Raw genomic sequence first — 18,416 nt, forward strand, 5'->3', positions numbered from 1 at the left:
TCAGTTTCCCTTTGTGAAGGTGTTCCCTCCCTCAGCCCCCATTCCTCACCTCCTGCCTTCCTATCCCACCTGAACCAGGAAGAGGACCATTAACACCAAGGAAAGTTTGCATATACAAACTTTACTGAAATTACCCTTATCTTCCATTAGTTCCTCCATGTGTTTCCTCATCATTCCCCAAGATTCCCTGTTCTGTGAAGCCCAAATCTCCTCTCCTTTGTTAGAATGGTATATAAGCTCCCAAGTTTAACCACCTCTTTGAGTTTCACTTTTCAGTGAACTCCAGTGCATGTGAAATATTATTAAAAATCATTTGCCTTTTCTCTTGTCAATCTGTCTTTTGTTGGTTTAATTCACAGGCCTGTAGTCGTTGAGCCTAAGAGGGTAGAGGAAAAGATTTTCCTCCCTGATAGTTAACGATTCCTTCATTCTTTTTCATAATAAATTCATGGACAATCGAACTCCAGACATCCTGTATGCCAGTTTTGCCTGATCATTTAAATTTACCAATCTAATAATTCTATTAAAACTAGACATAGTCTGATCTTTTCTTAGAAAATCGATATAGGTTATCAATGAGTAACATGTTCTCCATTGAGTGCTTAGACATCTTTCATTCAACATTCCTTTTGGTAATCTCTCTTGATATTGATGTCAAGATTCGTAGTTCTGTATCTGCAAGAATCCAAGTTTTGGCTCTTGAAAGAAAAATGGGATTACATTTTATCATCTCCAGTCTTTGGGTACCTCTTTCATTTTCTGCCCCTTTTGTCAGGTTACTGATAGTAGTGTCACCAACTAGACCCCAAAATATGACCTTTACTGCCCACCTGCTTGTACCCACTAAGCTGTGTCCCACATTCTTTCTTAAGCTCTTCCTTCCAGCTATCTCTTAACTCAGGCAAAAGACTTGACAGCATAGCATCCTTTGATGGAAAGTGAAACTACCCCTCAAGCAATATCAACTACCCTGGTAAAGAGCTCTGATGGCCCAGACCACCCAGACCAGTTTGAACTCAACCCCCAAATCATGCCTGCATAGATGGACCATGAAATGACCCATAGGGTGACTGACAGCTACCTTTACCTCATTATAATGTTTCAGGATTTCTTTTCCTTTAGTGTCCAGGGTTTTTGGTCACGCTGCTTTGAAGAATGAAGAGGTAGACCAGATGAAGAGTGGTGGGCAGCAGAGCAAAGCTTATTGGGCAAAGCTCCTGAAGAGGATGGGGACCTGAGAGTGTTGCCATGGGAGTTTCTAAGTCTAGGGTTTTTTTATGAGAATGTTGGCGGGTTGTTTAATCTGATTAACCCTCCATGCACCTTTCACCCAATTAGGATTTTGTCTATGTGCTCATCTGCCTATCAGGTAGTTGTTTACACGGGAAAGGGTTGGGGGGCTCCTTCCAGGGTGGTGTAGAATAACAGGATGGGGTCTTTTTCCTTTTAAGGGTAGTTTCCTCTTAGGAAGGGCCCTTTGCCTCCATTAATAATACTAAAATCTCCACCCAAGGAGGAGCACAAACCTCATTTACATAACACACAATGTATGTATAGGTATGTTTCCTCAAGGCACATACACCACCTTATGCCTGCCTCTATATATGATGACAAAACTTCCCTTTCTGAATATTCATCCTAACCCTAAATCAAAGAAGTCCACTCACCCTTGTTCGGGGAGTCACGGCTTTGGAAGTCATTCGCTGTGATCTCCTTATTTGCTGCAAATAGTTTTCTGTGTGTGACAGTTCCACCTGGTGCAGTTTCCATCTGTGACGCACTAAGGTGGGAACTTGTGTTAGTTCGGTTACAGCGGTCCAACTACCTTCCCTGATTAGAGGTTACTTCTATAATTAGAGTTCTATAGTTAGAGTTCACTCCATTGTCAAAGATTAGCCTTGAGTAAATATTTAGTGACTAATTCAGTTTACTTTAGTGGCGGCATTTCAGTCTTATCTGTACTCTCTTTCACCTACTAAGGTTGCCTTCCCCATCTTTCAGATGATTTTTGATCTGGATCATTATATTCTCTATCATCTCCTGCTTCCCCCCTCCCTTTTTTTTGTTTGGTCTATGGAATATTCCTTGAGTCCTTAGAACAGTGATTTTTGAAGTGTGATACCATATCAGAATATACCCTTGTTTAGCTTGCTAAAAAATACACATTCCTAGACAACAACTACTGTATCAGAATGTCTGTTTTGAGTTAGATTTTTGTCATTTGTAACCCAAAGAGGTTTAACTGGCATTCTTGTAACAGTAAACCCTTCAGGAGTTTTAGCTATCTTACTCCTTTAGTCCTCATAAAACCTTATTAGCCCTATTTTATGATTGAAGACACTAAAGCACTAGCTCAAGGTCACACAGCCAGTAATTATCAGAGTTGGGAATCAAATCAGAGCCGTATTTATTTGTTTTTCTCCCTCCTAATGTTGCTTAAGCAGATTAAACACCTGAGGGGTACTAGGAAGGACTCCGTGGCAAAAAAAAAAAAAAAATCACTCTCATTGGCCCTGCCCCAGAGTCTGAAATCCTCAGCATTCCCCACTTCTTTCAGTTAAAGGCAGCTGTTTAAATGCAAATTATATCTGGGAAGGGTGTCACATTAATAGCTACTATCAGCTATTAACTCCTAAACACAAATCAATGTTCTTGTTCTCTAGAAAAGACAGGACTCTTAAAGAATGTAACATTTGGAGGAAATTTTTGAACTGAGGATGAAGGGAATGGGAAAGGTTGGGAGAATAAGGATGCTGTCATGGTGGGGGCTTTGGACAAGTGACAGCTCACCAGTGCTGGGCAGTGGGCAGGCCATGACAAGTGAGGGTAGGAGGAGGGTGCGTGCTGAAAAGGGTGCAAAGGATGTTAGAGTGATAATCATAAAGATCAGCTGCTTTACATTTTTGCATGGAACCATTTAGAACCATTGCAAATTCTGGCATCCATTTTGATCACGCTTCAGTCTTTATTATAAAACACAGGAAATTTCCCCCCTGAATGTGTAGTGGGTGTTAAATATGAAGAATTAATCCAAGACTGCCAAACCTAATACACATAAGGTCCCAGCATGAGCTCATATTTGACGATCATTAACATCTTTAACCTAGTCTTCAATTTCTTTAATGAATAAATGTATCTTACTTCCTTTGAATGTAGGACAATTGGACTGTTTTTCTTCAGTGGTGTATACATATGCAATGTAAAATATGACATTAAAAGGATTAAATCATGTAATAAACATTACCATGCTGCTTTGTTGTCAGAATCGTAACTGAAGAATGATGTTTGAAAGGTGTTGTTGAAACGGCTCTAGATTTATAATTTTTCCAATGCATTACTCATAAAAGGAGATTTCGTAAACCAATAAAGTCATTCCAGGGCTGCATAAATTACCAAATTACGTGTTAAGTTAAAAAATAATTGACAAAGCTTTTTGTGCCATAGTGGCAAATGTCAGTGCCTAATAAATTTGTTATACAATGTTATAGGATTTTTAAAAAATGATCATCATTTAGGCTCGGATTAACAATAAAAAAACCGAAGCTTTTCCTAAAGCTCTAGGTGAACAATGGCACTTGAAAATGAAACACTGGCAAATTGCCCATCTCCTGTGGGAAAAGGAGGAAAGAGGCAGCAGCATCTTTGTAAGCAATCACACTGGAGAAGGCAGGCTTCTTCCTGGGGCATTAACAACATCTCAACAGGACTCAGAGATTTTTGTCAAGAGCCACAATTTACACAATAATTACACTCATTGGAGCAAATACTGATCCCAAATTGCCTCCTACTTCTTGTCCTCTCTTCAAATCAAATGTTTTGTCCATGTACCCAAGTTGTTTCAAAGGATTAGTTAATTCATGTATTCATTTACCAAAGAATAGCTTTTGTGAGTGTGTTTTATTTTTCTAGGCAATCAATTCATAAAGCAGACACCATTTTCCTTTCTATTAATGTACTAAAGGAAAATAAAGAATATGATTTTGGAAGCTTCTGACATAGCTACTATGTTCTTAAAGAAAAGAGATATTTTTAAAAAGTGTGGCTACGCATGCTCATCATAATTTATTAAGCAACACAAACGCAAAGGTAATGAACAACAAGTTGGATTTATGTGGAAACTGAAAAGATTATATTGTGCATTTTGCAAGACAAAGGTCGTTCTTCCAGACTAGTAGTTGCTCGTTCTTCAAGGACAGATGCAGAGTTATCAGTTTTCCAGATGAAATAGAATGAGGGAGAGAGGCACATTTGCTCTGGCCTATGCTCACATACTTACTGTTGTTCACAAAACATCCACCTATGTCTGTCTTGACAACATGGGAATTTACAGAGCCCGTGATCAGACTCTGCCTTCATGATGACATGAAAGAGAAGGGTAATTTTAGTCCACTACAGCTCCAACTATTGATGTCCAAGCTCATTATGCATTATTAACTTCCTTATGGTGTTGGGACACCAAAGAGAGATCCTGTTAAGAAGCAGAGAGTGCAAAACAGGATCAGTGGGATATTGTAATCAGGTGGAGGAGTAACTAAAGTGCCTGGGAAAAGACCTCCAGATGGTGATGAAAAAAAGATGACCTCCAATAGCGATACTACACAAACTCCTGGAGGGGAGTCTCATGGCCACAAGCTGGGAAGGGGATCTAAGGAAGAAGAAAGAGGAGCCAATTTTTCCTTCTAGGTAGAGATCAGGGCCAAACCCTCCTTGGGGATAAAGGATAAACCCTTTGAGCCAAAGAAGTTTGTTGTTGATTATTTGTGGATTTTCATCATCCATACGTACTCCCCGCTCCTGACCAGCAAGAATTAGGTGATGTAAATATCCATGAAAATATCCTTGCTTATGGAGTTCATGAGTTTTGGTACCTCTACCTGGGTATGGCTAGACTCTGCTGTTTCTTCAAAGCTCTAAAGAAGTAAACCTAAGTCACATTCCACGAATTCTCATTTTGAGGCAAATTGAATATTTTTACCTGAGAGATTTTTTTTTCCTTTGTTTTACATTTCTGACATTGGGAAAAACATCAAAGATTCATCTGTCAATAATAATTTTTCTATCCATAGGCTTTTGAGAATGAAATAAATTGGTATTTGTTTTAATATTTAAAATGCTATATAAATATGAATTACTTTTATCATACTGTTGACATTGAAATCCATGCATTACCTACTCAATTGATGTAAAAAGTCCACTCTGAAATGATGACACAACTGCTTAATATTGGGTCCCACTAATCCCCTCCACATTTCCATCCTTCCATCGCTTATAAATAGCGACTTAGGAGATTTAAGGACATGATACCCATATTCTATTAGAAGCTATATAGTAACTTTTTAAAATTAACTGAAGCTCTAATGTAAACCAATCCTATCAAATTAGAAACAAACAAGTATATGCAAATGTATGAATAACAACAAATTCAGAAATAAATACATTTCCCCAGGAGATAACTGTCAAATGACAAAAATAAAACAACTTAATGAGTTTGAGCTAATGTATTTAAGGTAAAACTATACATGGATTGGGGAAGTCCAGTGCCTAACAAACAATGGAGTGTTTTTTCAGAGGGATTTTGGGCAAGAGTGAGTTTTAGAGAATGTTAGAAGTGGCATCATGGAAAGAAGACACGATTGGCTAGGAGGTCAGAGGTCTCCTTTTAAGGTTAGCAGGTCTATATTCTAGGGTAAGGTAAGCTAGCTAAAGCTGAGCTGGAGGATTGTGATTGATGTATGTTACATTTCCTTGATAATGAGGCATTTCCCCATATGCCAGCTCATTTGTGATACGCGCAACACCAGCGGGGCAGCCTCCATTTTGTGGACCCCGATAGACAAATTACCTTTATCACATTGTCGAATCAAACCAAAATGGAGTCCCTTATGGACAAAATGGAGACAGTCAATGCAGGTACATAAAGGAAACTTAACCTAATCTTACAGGAATTTATAGCTTTTCTTAGAAATCTTAATAACCAGCCAATCCTCAAATACCAAGTTAGTTCATGTCATCTCTAGACTTCCTTGTTCCCCAGATTCACCTATCCTGATCCAAATAAGAAAGAGGACCACTAGGCAACCAATTAGCTGTAAAAGCCAAATAATTTTCATACTTAGTCCATAAAAATCTCTTAGTCTGTGAGCAACTCAGAACTCATTGTTCCTGTAGCCCTGAGTTTTTCTGCTTGCAAGTTGAAACCCTTTGATATGCAAAGTTTGGTTTTTGACGATGTGACTTAGAGACCAGGAGCTTAGAGCTTAGAATAGGTTTCTGTAAAATGTACAATGACACAAGAAGACAGTCTTTTGGTCTGGTAAACTGGACCAGTTATAGAATTTGAGATGGGCTTAAATGATCCTATTACTTCCTCAAAAAGGCAGAATAAATCATGAGGTCAAAAAAATGATCTAAATCTCTGTAAATTGTCCTCACAGTGCACACACTGAGAATGGAGTTAGTGCGAGTGTGTGGGAAGTGTGTGTGTCTTTCTAGAGGTGGGGAAACAGTGGAGGGTCATGTTTGGTAGGAGTCATTTTGTCCATTACATTATGCAATATTCTCTGAAAAAATGAAACATGTAAAGAACGGGAGGTGTGAAATGCCAAGGTATGTTTGGGGGAGTAGGACCGGTCTGATCATGCCAAACCATTAGCTCTGAGGCATTGTAAGAATGCAAGAGAGGAACAAGGAGCCATCTGGTTGGAGAGACAGGGGTATTTCATCATCCTGCAAGCAAATCTCACCTTTCCATTCTCACAATATCTCTTTTAATATTTATCTTATGTTACTGATGCACAATTGCAACTACTTGTTAGTTTATTGGGAGCAGACATTTTCTTGCTTAGCTCAAAATCTCTATCCTTAGCAGGGTACCTCACAAAACCTGACACCTCAGTAAGTGTAGGAAGCAAGAGCGATGAGAGGAAGGAAAGAACCAGAAATCTGAGACCAACATTTAGAGAATCTGACTCCCTCTACCAGGGTCCATGATAAAGATTCTGCTCCATCTTCACCTTCAAGGTAGTGGCTCTGTGGCAAAAGGGGGAGGCATCTGAAGATGCCTCACAGGAGCAGGTGCAGGATTAGCAGTTAAAATCAGCTTAGAGAGAATGTTGCGTCTGAAAAATAAGGTGAGGGGAGGCCCAACTAAATGGTCTTAAGTCTCTAACCTCATGCCATCTCTAGAATTCCAAGACTATATTCAATTGTCTATTGGTCAGATGCAGACAGCATTATCGATGCGTAATGATTTCATTAACAACAGAACTCTCATTAGGGCAAGGTTCTAAAAATGAAATGCGCTATTCCTAATAACCAGTAAAAGAATCTGAAATGGGCTTAATTTAATTTAGCTCTAAGGAATTGTAGGGCTATATCGCAAGCTGTGAATAATCTGCTTTAGATCACTGCAGAAAGTGCTGTGTGTTCAAGCAGGGGAGAGAGAACATTTCGGTCCTTTCAGTGGGTATAGATAAGTGTGGTCATGAGCACACTTTATAAACCCACGAGCTTAGAATTAGAGAAGGCTGTAAGGTCACAGGCTGAAATTTCTCAGAGCACAGCCCGTCAGAGACATTTCAGAAACAGTCTTATAATTTCTCCTTGAACTCATGTGCTTTCTGCATTAGACTATTTACATTTTGACACACATCGTGTCAGTCAAGTAAGAGAAGATAGACATCAAGTGCTCAAGGGCCCTAATATACCATTTAGGACGGAGCCACCAGCTGTGGCAATGAAAATGTGAGGGAAGAATACAATCTTTTTAAAGAACCCTTTGAAACATAAAAGAAAAATTACAGTGTGCCTTGCTGCTTGATTGTCTCCTGTACAAAGGCAACTGACACTGACTAGAAACTGTGGCCTTGCACCCACGTGCCTTCCAGATGATCTAAATTACTCAGGCTTGAAATGAGAAAACTTGAGGCCTCGTCTTGTATGTAGACTGATGCAGGCATTTGCTTGTTTTCAATCAAACTTCAATATGAAGTATTTCACAATCCCCTCCTTCCCTCACTCTCTTAAGACAAAACAAAAACAAAATAAAAACCTGATATGAAAAGTGTTATCTGATTCTTGTTGAATATTGTCAGTTGAAAACCGTATCATCGCTTTCACAAATAAATGGGTACTACTATGTTCCTGATGATCATAATAATATTAATATTGACTCTCAACAATGTCATCTCTCAGCTGGTAAATGGAACTTACTACCCTTTTTCAGAATGTCACCAGTTCTGAATTTGGGGCTGGATATAATCAACAGCTGCTAGTTGAATATTTATTGGGGGTCTCACCGTTCCCATCTGTATACAGCTTTTAGCTAGAGAAAAAGATATCTCCTCCATCCTGTTTAATGCTAGTCGTCAGCTTCTCTGAAGAAGTAAAATGCAACAGTTGATTTTGACTCAGCACACACCATTTATAGGATGAGAATTAATTTGTGTTACCAGATCCTACACTCCATCTATTGCTTCACTGACTAAATAGATTACCCCAGGTAAATCGTACATGTTAATTTTTTTTTCATAAGAGGCTCAGTACCAATATCTGAACTGGAGATATTTTGTACATTTTAATGGAAATGTGTGGGAAGCAAGTAATCAACACTTATTGTCTACATAGTGGTCCAAGGCATCCCAATGCAAGCAGTGTTCTCAAATCTCGGTGTGCATCAGATCTCCTGGGTGGTGGCTGTTAAAAATGCAGATCCAAGTGTCTTATTCCAGATCTGCAAAATGAATCTCAGGAGGTGGGTCTGAAGCTCTAGTGTGAGGAGCATCACAGTGATACAAGTAGACCTGGGGTCTCTATTTCGAAAACACTGGTTTGTGATTTAGATAGAATCCAGCAGCACTGAAGAGTGAAAATGGTACTGGATTTACAAGCAAATTCCTTGGTTCCATTCACAGTTCTTTGGTCTGCTGTATTCTTGTCGATTAAATTAGCATCATTAGATCTTAGTTTCTTTATCAATAAAACCAAAGGCGGGGGGGTGTGCCTGGTTCTCAGTCAGTTATGAAGCTGCCTTTGGCTTAGGTCATGATCCTGGGGTCCTGGGATTGAGCCCCACGTCGGGCTCCCCTGCTTCTCCTTCTTCCCCTTCCTTGTGCTCTCTCTCACTATCTTTCTCTCTCAAATAGATAAATAAAATCTTAAAAAAAAAAAGAAAGAGGGGCTAAGATAGTATGTTTTCATCCTTCAGGATCCATCTAACAGTGTAACTCAATTCATTTTAATCTTTGTTTTTCCTTCTTTGTTTTTTTATTTTGTTTTGTTTGTTTGTTTATTTACTGGTTTTAGGGAAAAATAATCTAGCTTAGGGGAGTATTGAGAAAATTTTCATTCTCAGTGAACTTTTAATAATAATGTTCACCATACACTGCTCTTTGAAAAACTGCAGTTCTAAAGTAGATACATGAAAATGAGCTCCATTTTTATTTACACAGATTTCAAGTAGATCAATGTTAGCAATATGGTACATGGCCAAGAATGGGTTCTGTTAGGAGTAAAATAAACAAACAAACAAAAGAAAACAAACCATCTTAGACGTCAGAAAAGTGTGGCAGGGCCAAAAAAACAAGACAGAACTGTTGGCTTGGTAACGACATGCAAGACATTCGAAGTCTAGGCCTTGTTCCAGAACTCAGATCCTGGTTATTTGTACTATCTACCTCCAGCCTCAAAGTTAAATGTCAAAAAAGGGAGAAATTTACAAAAATGCACCCTTCCTTTCCAAAATTATACTCTTTCCATGATTCTAAAGTAACATTAGCTCTGGAGTTAATAGCTTATTTCATATTCTTACTGTGAAGAAATTATTATTATGTATTTAGCAATTGCAGTTGTTGCCAGGGAGATTGTCATGCAGCAAGGAGCAACTAAGCTTCTTGAAAATTCCCCATTTGCAGACACTCTCCGCTCCCTCATCACTTAAAAAGAACATTCTGGTGAAAAATATTATTTGTGTACTATATCCCGTCCTGTCTGCCAGAAGATTTAATCATATGGATGGAATGTTATTGACCATCTTTGCAAAGGCAGCTTTACCTATGCAACTTGGGAAGGGCAGGGCTAGGAGTTGGGAAAGCCGTCAGAATAATTTCCGATTGTTCAAGGTTGTATTCACATTGTTGAATATCCTTTGTTTCTATAATATTTTTCTAGGCTTTATTTATAATTAGATTTTATCAAACGTTAATACAAATCAGACCAATGACATTGTCTTCAGAATCAGAGGACTGCAAAACTAGGCATTTGGCAAACCATCTGTGGATTTGTTTTGCACCTGCACAATTCCTTTCTGGGTTATGTACTTGGAGGCCTAATGCCATACCTCAAGGGTAAATCAAGGTGTGCCCTGGCAGCAACCTTATAATAAATTTCCCAGCACCTGCAAATATTAATTGTTAGTCGAATTTAGACAGCTGAGGTAGGCAAGTCCTTTTTTGCTTCTTTTCTTCCCCCATGTGGTTCCAATCACAATTACAGATAACTAGATGACGTTTGACATTAATAAATGCAAATGCACTTCTAGGTCAGGTTAGTTTCTACAATATTGGAAAGGGGAAATGATATTCTCTTTAACTGGTGATTAAAATTAAAATTTATTGTAATTATCAAAAAGGAAAAAAAATCAGTGGGTTAAATATCTATGATGAGACAATGTGTTAGAAGGAATTAAATACTAAAACACATGTACAAATCTTTAACTAACGCTAATAAAACTTTCAAGATGGAGCAGAGACTGAGGTGAGGAGGCCAGAAGCAAATTCTGCAAGAAGGAGATTAGAAACAACACTTGTCCCAGGCATGAATGGTAATTGGGTGCTGCCACAAGTCGGTAGATCTTGGGTGACTCTATCTGTTTAAGGGGCAGGGAGAGACCATACCTGAACCAATGCTCTTTTTTTTTTTTTTAATCTTCAGCACTCAGCACACTGTGTAGTACAAATATGAAACCCCATCAATATCTGTTGAGTGAATGAATAAGTCAATAAACTATTCCTTCACTTTCTTTTCTGAAGATGATGATAAAGAACCTGAAGGTATGAAAATTAAAGATTTCCCACCACACTCTACACATATGAAAATATTCTTCAACTACTGGCCAATATTTACATTGTATTGCCAAATTCATCTATAACAAGTATTTTTAAGAACTAGTTTTCAACATGGGACAGAGGAGAGGTGCCTAATAGACTTTTGGGGAACTAGGCTAGGCATGCTATACACACTGTCATGAGATAGATGTTACTCTTCCCATTTCACAGACTTTGAAACTGAGGCCAGACTAGATGGCAAATGGACATGCTTTTACTAAGTGGCAAAAACTACTTAATGCCCTTTAGGAAAGGCTAGAGAAGTAGCTTTGATGAACAAAACAACAACAAAAAAAGTCTTTGAATGTATTTTAAATATATTCTAGGGTGAGTTTTGTATAATTAAATAATACACACCCGTATTTTGTTTTTTGTTTATACTCTATGTTTGTAATCTATGGTTTTAAATTAAAACAGTTCAAAATGAAATATCAATGCACATGTAAATATATATAGACACGAATAAAATGAAGAATAAATAGGCTTGTAAGCAAACCTTATACTATTAAAACACTCGATTCTACATTTCAATCAAAACCATTCACTGAGTAACAACTATAGGGAGTCTCAATGATTAAGACTCGCTGTTGGGCTTAAAGAAGTGAGGAGGAGAGGTAATTAGAGAAAATTACTGAACTATGTCATGAGGACTATGATGGAGGTATGTAAATGGTCTATGTAAGCAGGAGGAGTGGACAACCTTTCCATCAAGAGAGAATGTGAGCCGAAAAATGCAATCAATTGAATAACCTGGGACACGCATGCGTGCTCACTCATGTGCACACCCTCTCTCACACACACTCAACTTTGTTTAGTGGAATTTATGTCCTCATTTTTTTAAAAGATTTATTTATTTATTTTGAGAGAGAGAATGTGAGCAGAGGGAAGGAGTAGAGGGAGAGGGAGAGAGAGAATCTCAAATAGACTCCCCCAACCCTCTGCTGAGCAGGGAGCCCAACTTGGGGCTGGATCTCACTACCCTGAGATCATGACCTGAGCCGAAACCAACAGTTGAAGGCTTAACCAACTATGCCACCCAGGCGCCCCTACGTCCTCCTTATTGTGCTCAAATCTATTAAAAATTGAAAAGCATATTGCTCCCTAATAAAGATACCAAGTTGAACCCTTTTATAAGACACAGATAAAACTGACATACTATTTTACAACACTAAATTGCAAAATAATTTGTATACAAGATGGTAGGGTCTTTTTAAAAGAGACAATGCCAAGATCAAATTATTCTGTTGTCATTGTAAAGAACGACCTGGGACGAAATATAATGAGTCCTAGGTGTGTGGTAATAAGCAAAGTCCCCAGGGAAAGATGGCAGTGGTTCCTCAGAAAGCAAACAGGAAGGCAGAGTGAGGGAAGTCATTGAGAACATGGTAAGGGTGAGTTGTAAGTAACAATGCAGTTTTATAGGACTGGATAAGTTGGATGAAAATAAACCCCTAAAAGGGACAGAGCAAAATTTTGTAAGACTACCCTCAAGACAATCAGACTCTACCCTGAGACCACTCTACCTTGCCACTTTAACTTTGGGAATCTTAAAAAAAATAAGGTTTGGAGATAACAGTTTTGCTAAATATGATATGGCCAGTTTGTAGAAACATCTTCCTATTTTTTACCTGCACAATATGTATTTTCTGTTTTTCCCTCCAGATCCACTTTACTCTCTTCTCCCCCAATTCCTGCCCACTCCCTTTGCATCCTATAAGGTTGACCTTTATGGACCCTCCGGCCTCTGTACCAGGCCCGGTTCATATATCCCTAGATCTACACCATTGCCTTGCTTGCTCTCTGAGTGGTACGGCCCTAGCGAGGGCTGATATTATTCTGAAGATCACAGAGCCGGACCCTTCCTGCCACTGTAGGCCAAGAGTGCCTCTATTTGGTGGTTCACTTTCCTTTAGATTGCTCACTGGCACAACCCTACAGAGCCTTGGTTCATGCTAGCCACCTTTTTCCTCGCACCCTGCAGCTTCCTTATTGCAGCCGAGTGGGAAACACCATGAGACCACTCATTGCCCATGCGTGGCACGGTCCAGATCAGAGGAATTGACACTTCGTGGGCTATTAATAGCCAGTGGGCCCTTTCAGACTCCTGAGAGACATCACAGCTTCATAGCACTTCTCTGGAGATGCTTTGTGAAGCCAAGCAATCTGCTTCTTGTGAAGATGGGTTTATTTTAGTAAAGTACTTTTGAAATACTTGCTCTCCCTTTGTTACCTCATTCCTCTTCCCCTCACTGTTGCTTCCCAAAGACTATGTTAGCATAGGCTATGTTTATTTTTTATTTATTTTTTATTTTTAGATTGAGAGAGAGAGAGAGAGAGCATGGGAGTGGGGTGTGGGGAGGGGCAGAGGGAATGGGAGAGAGAGAGAGAGAATCTCAAGCAGACGCCCCACTGAGTGCAGAACCTGACCAGGGGCTGGATCCCAAATCCCTGAGATCATGACCTGAGCCAAAACCAAGAGTCGGACGCTTAACCAACTGAGCCACCCAGGCGCCCCAGCATAAGCTATGTTTAAAATATACTTTGGCTAATACACCATCTGGCTTCCAATTTGGGATGATGAGAGTTACGGCATGATAGTAGGTAGTTCAGAAAAAAACGAGTTTGGTGTTTTGTTTCCCTATTTTCATCCTTGCCAATTACACTCCAGACCTCTCTTCTAGCTCCTTGGGTTCCAGTGTCTGTCCTGTCCCTGGCTCCTTTAGGCCTCCTGGAGGTAATGACTCCAGGGTACCACACTAGTTCTCTTAACTCTGCCCATACCTTGTTTCATTCATTAATAACATAACCTCAGTTGCCCTGTTGATTTGTCAACACTTTACTTGAAAAAGATTGCAACAGATCCAGGGAATATACCTCATCCGTGAAGTTGGAAGTTGACACATTGATAACCCTAGAACAGGAACAATGGAGAAGGTCTGCCAAGTGTACACAGGCTGTAGGTGAAGAAAGGGATTGGCAAACCTGGTGTAAGGGTTGAACTACATCATCGCTAACATCTGCCAGGTCTAACATTGTGCTGCCAGCTCAAGGAGCAACACGATCCCTAGTACTAGTCATAGCCAATGAAGGGAACGACAGAGCAGACAATTGGGGTAGTTTTTCCTATTTTGAGTTATGTTGGTAAATGGTCCAAAGCAAGCAGGAAAAATGCACTGATATACGAAAACATAAAGCAAAAAGCACTCAGTTTAAAATCAGAATAGATAAAATAGAGCCAACAGTGAGATGCTTATTAGCTATTTGACACTGACCAAGTCATTTCCTTACCCAGAATCTTAGTGTTCTAATTAATATGTAAAATGGGGATTGAAACGCCACGTCACATGGATCACATGGTCGTTCTAGGGACTAAATAAGATGAAGCATGGGAAAGTATATTATTTTGCTAGAGCATTAGTGATATTGTAAATATGGATGTAAATGTTTGCCCTTCCTAGAAATAGCCTAATATGCACAAAAGAGTTCAATCTAAAACTATGAAACAGAGAACATTGGATATGCCATTTTCTTTGGGAAGAGAACAAGTTCTCTGCTTATCCATGGCGAATTTACCTTTTGATATCAATTTATAAATCTTTGTCTAAATAATGCACACTTAGACACAGTGTACCACAGAAGCAAAGAAAAAAAAATCAGATTCATTTTACATTATGTCTAACAAAAATACTCATTTTTCTGGCCAGTATTTTACCAAAATATTTCTCTGATCTATATGCCTGATTATTTTTTTCCTGACACTCTTTAGCAGCATTTATCCAGTATAGTGAGAAAAAGTGTTATCTTTCCAAAGCTGGAGGACAAGAGCCAGAAGCATAGACCAAGGCCCAAGCAGGGCCTGGTCTGAAGGTCAGGCTGAGAGCCCGTTCCTCTGGTTCCACAGCGCTTTCCCTCATTCTGTGGATAACCAAGCCACTTTGAACCAGCTATTCATGACTTCATGCACACACTCTGTCTGAAACTGCAGTATATGTTACCACAGGCCTTTGACTCGCTCTTATTTCTGAGACTAATTCAGAAAGGGTTTTATCAACTGTTCCTGCTTTCTTTGGTTCACATGTTGAAGTTTTGCTGACATCCACTGTAGAATTGAAATCAAATTCAATATCCCATCAATTTTCAGTGTAGAAAAGCAAGCACATTTCAGCTGTGTCACTGCATCGGCAGTAAACATATTTAATAATATCAATTACTGACTGCAACACTTCCGTGATCTGGAAAAACATGCAGCCTCTTCTAGATAGAGCTTTTTGCAACTAAGAGAATAATGCATTCATTATAGAGTATGATACAAACATTTTCAGTGGGTACTAATTATGCAGCTACAGGAACAGCATAATCTTTTCTGGTTCTTTATTTTGGGAAATAGAAACCTAGGATGAGGCTCTAAATAAATCATCTAATTCCTCCAGATATGGTTCCTTAAGCAATCATTGAATTCCTTTAGAGGAGCTATATTTAAATATTCCAGAGAGGTAAATAAATTTCACTTTTTCTTTTTCTTTTTTTCAATTTGTAGGAAATTCCACACTGGTTCTTGGAAATTACAGTTGACTAATTCAATGATTATTAGTTGAATCCAACATAATGATAAATAAATGGGTTTTTGTTATTTATCATGATGATCACCATACTCTGTTAGTTGCTTCCATGTTTTCTCATTTTATTATATCAAAAGGCATATGAAGTAGAAATAAGTATACCCACTTTATAGATGAGGAAACAAAGCCTTAGAGATGGTAAATAATTCAAGACCAGAAGCTAGTAAGAGAGAGACAAGTTTTAATTCATTTTCACTAATCTTTCATGGATGTTCTGCTGCTATTTGTTCCATGCAAGGAAGCATTAGGGATTGATTTCTTTAAAATCTCAGTTTCTAAGGCTATAAGCAGTCTTCCTTTCTAGAAGTAAGTTTATCCACCGCCCTCCCTCCTTGTGACCTTGCACAACTGTATAGAAGAAACTCTCTAGGTGGTATTTTCTTGGAGATTGTAAGTTAAAAAAAGCAAAAAGTGCCTAGCCACGGTCCTTTGTGGGATCTAATGTGCTTAGCTAGGGGTTGTATTGTGAATACCTCACCTCTGGAGGCAATAATCAAATGAGGGCTCCAAAACTTAATAAAGATAAAAAAAAATTGGAGTTTTCAGAAGAATGGGGATGGGGTCCTGATTGAAGAAATATTCACCCAGCCAAAGGAGGTAGGACAGACAGCCCAGTTTCCTTCCCTATCATCTCCCTCTTACTAGGTTTATGAAAAATCTGTTCCCATTAACAAGGTAAACCAGTTGGCGCTGCACCAGTAGTGATGGTGACCTTAGATTTTCATGGCCAGGATTGCAATGGTTCAGTTCAGTATCTCTGGATGGGGAAACTGCATACACAGGACTAGTCCTCAGGGCCCACAGAACTGAAATAGAAGCTGTCTGGTTCAACTTCAGGTGGCAAAATGGTCAAACAAACCCTCCATCTACTAGTGTCGGAAAAGGAAAGCAATAAGAAATCTGAGCATGATGCAGAGATGAGAAGTGAGAGGTCAGACCTGGGCTCTTGGAATCCGTCAGTCTCCATTATGGGAAAAGAACCTACCCAACTGGTGAGGAACAGACTGGAGGCAGACCAGTTCTCCACCTTGACATGACTGGAGAAGACTGAATACCTGCTAGGACTAATTCCATGGGGATGGTTGCAGGAATAGCAGCCCCAGGGAGGCCGTTTCTTTTGGAGGCCAAAACAGTGGGAATTTCTCCCAAACAGAAAGGAGTCTAGAGCAATGGCATCAGGACAGAGGATTGGACCAAAGCCAGTGTGCCTGACGCCCCTGCATCTCCAGAGTTGCTTATTTACCTTTCCGTAGCAGAATGAGATTTTCAGTTTCTCTCACACTTTTGTTTTCCATTTTCTCCTTGCTCTTTACACATATTATCAATTAATTTAATCCTCAACCAATGTTGTGAGGAAAGGAAAGATGTTCCATAGTGTTCAAGAAGTGTTTCGAACCCAGGCAATCTGGCTCCAGAATCCATGAACTTGATCACTTTTCACATCATCAGACCTTGTCCATTAATGCTGGAACAATTTTGTCTAGAGAAAGAAATGGGATAGTGTGGTAGATATTGGTGAAGAAAGATTTATGTTGTAGCTTCTCCATTTTGGAGACTCTGAAGGACCACAGTTTCCTTATATTAAGGCCAATAAGGATCTGTTGCCATATTTCCAGCCTGGAGCCAGCACTCTGCAGGAAGATCCAAAACGGTGATAAGACCCAGAAAAACGCAGGCAGAGAAAACAGCCAGGGAGGGAAGAGACACCTGACAGCCCCTTGAAAAGAACACTAAAGGGACTGAACTTTTCTTGGTTAGAAGAAGCAAAGGTTTTGTTTTGTTTTTTAAAGATTTTAATTTATTTATTGAGAGAGAGAGAGAATGGTAGAGAGAAAGAGAGCATGAGAGGGAAGAAGGTCAGAGGGAGAAGCAGACTCCCTGCTGAGCAGGGAGCCCAATGCAGGACTCGATCCTGGGACTCCAGGATCATGACCTGAGCCGAAGGCAGTTGCTTAACCAACTGAGCCACCCAAGCACCTGAAGAAGCAAAGGTTTTGTATCACAACTTCAACTTTGTTTTGTTCACAAGTGATTGCTAATAAGGTAGAGATTTCTTTTTATCAATGGACAATTCTCCTGGCTCTTCCAGAATATTCAGCCAATAGTGAAGAGGTTACAAGTATGAATTGCTGTCATTACTGTAAATATTTGTTTATACATCAGTCTCCTTCGGTGGACTATGGGTTCTTCCAGGGCAACTCCTCGTTCATTTCATCCCGGCATCTAGCTCACAGTGTTGCTCAATAAATGAGAGAACAAATGTTAGGGTGGTTTCCAGTTCTTCTATTTGTGTCTCTAAGCTGTGGAATGCTCTCGTCAGTATACTATTCTACGTGGCCATTCTCTGGCTATGGGCATGATTTCACACCCTAAAAGAAGTAATCTATGATCACATTCTTTACCAGGGCTTTGGGAAAATAGATACCAGGGTCTTCTCCTGTGGACTGAAACCGCCTAGGACATAATCCAGTCACTACTGGCCCTATGGGAGATTTAGAACATATGTGGAAACATAATCCAGTCACAACCAGCCCTATGGGAGATTTAGAACATACGTGGAAACAAAATTTAGAACATAGTGGAGACAGAACAAGACCGGTGTCTTCTCCTGTGGACTGAAACCTCCTAGGACATAATGCAGTCACTACCGGCCCTATGGGAGATTTAGAACATATGTGGCAACAAAATTCAAAAT

This window comes from Callorhinus ursinus, unplaced genomic scaffold, assembly GCF_003265705.2.
Source record: "Callorhinus ursinus isolate GAN/ISIS: 27379988/994484 unplaced genomic scaffold, GSC_fseal_2.0 scaffold1, whole genome shotgun sequence".
NCBI classification, from domain to species: domain Eukaryota; kingdom Metazoa; phylum Chordata; class Mammalia; order Carnivora; family Otariidae; genus Callorhinus; species Callorhinus ursinus.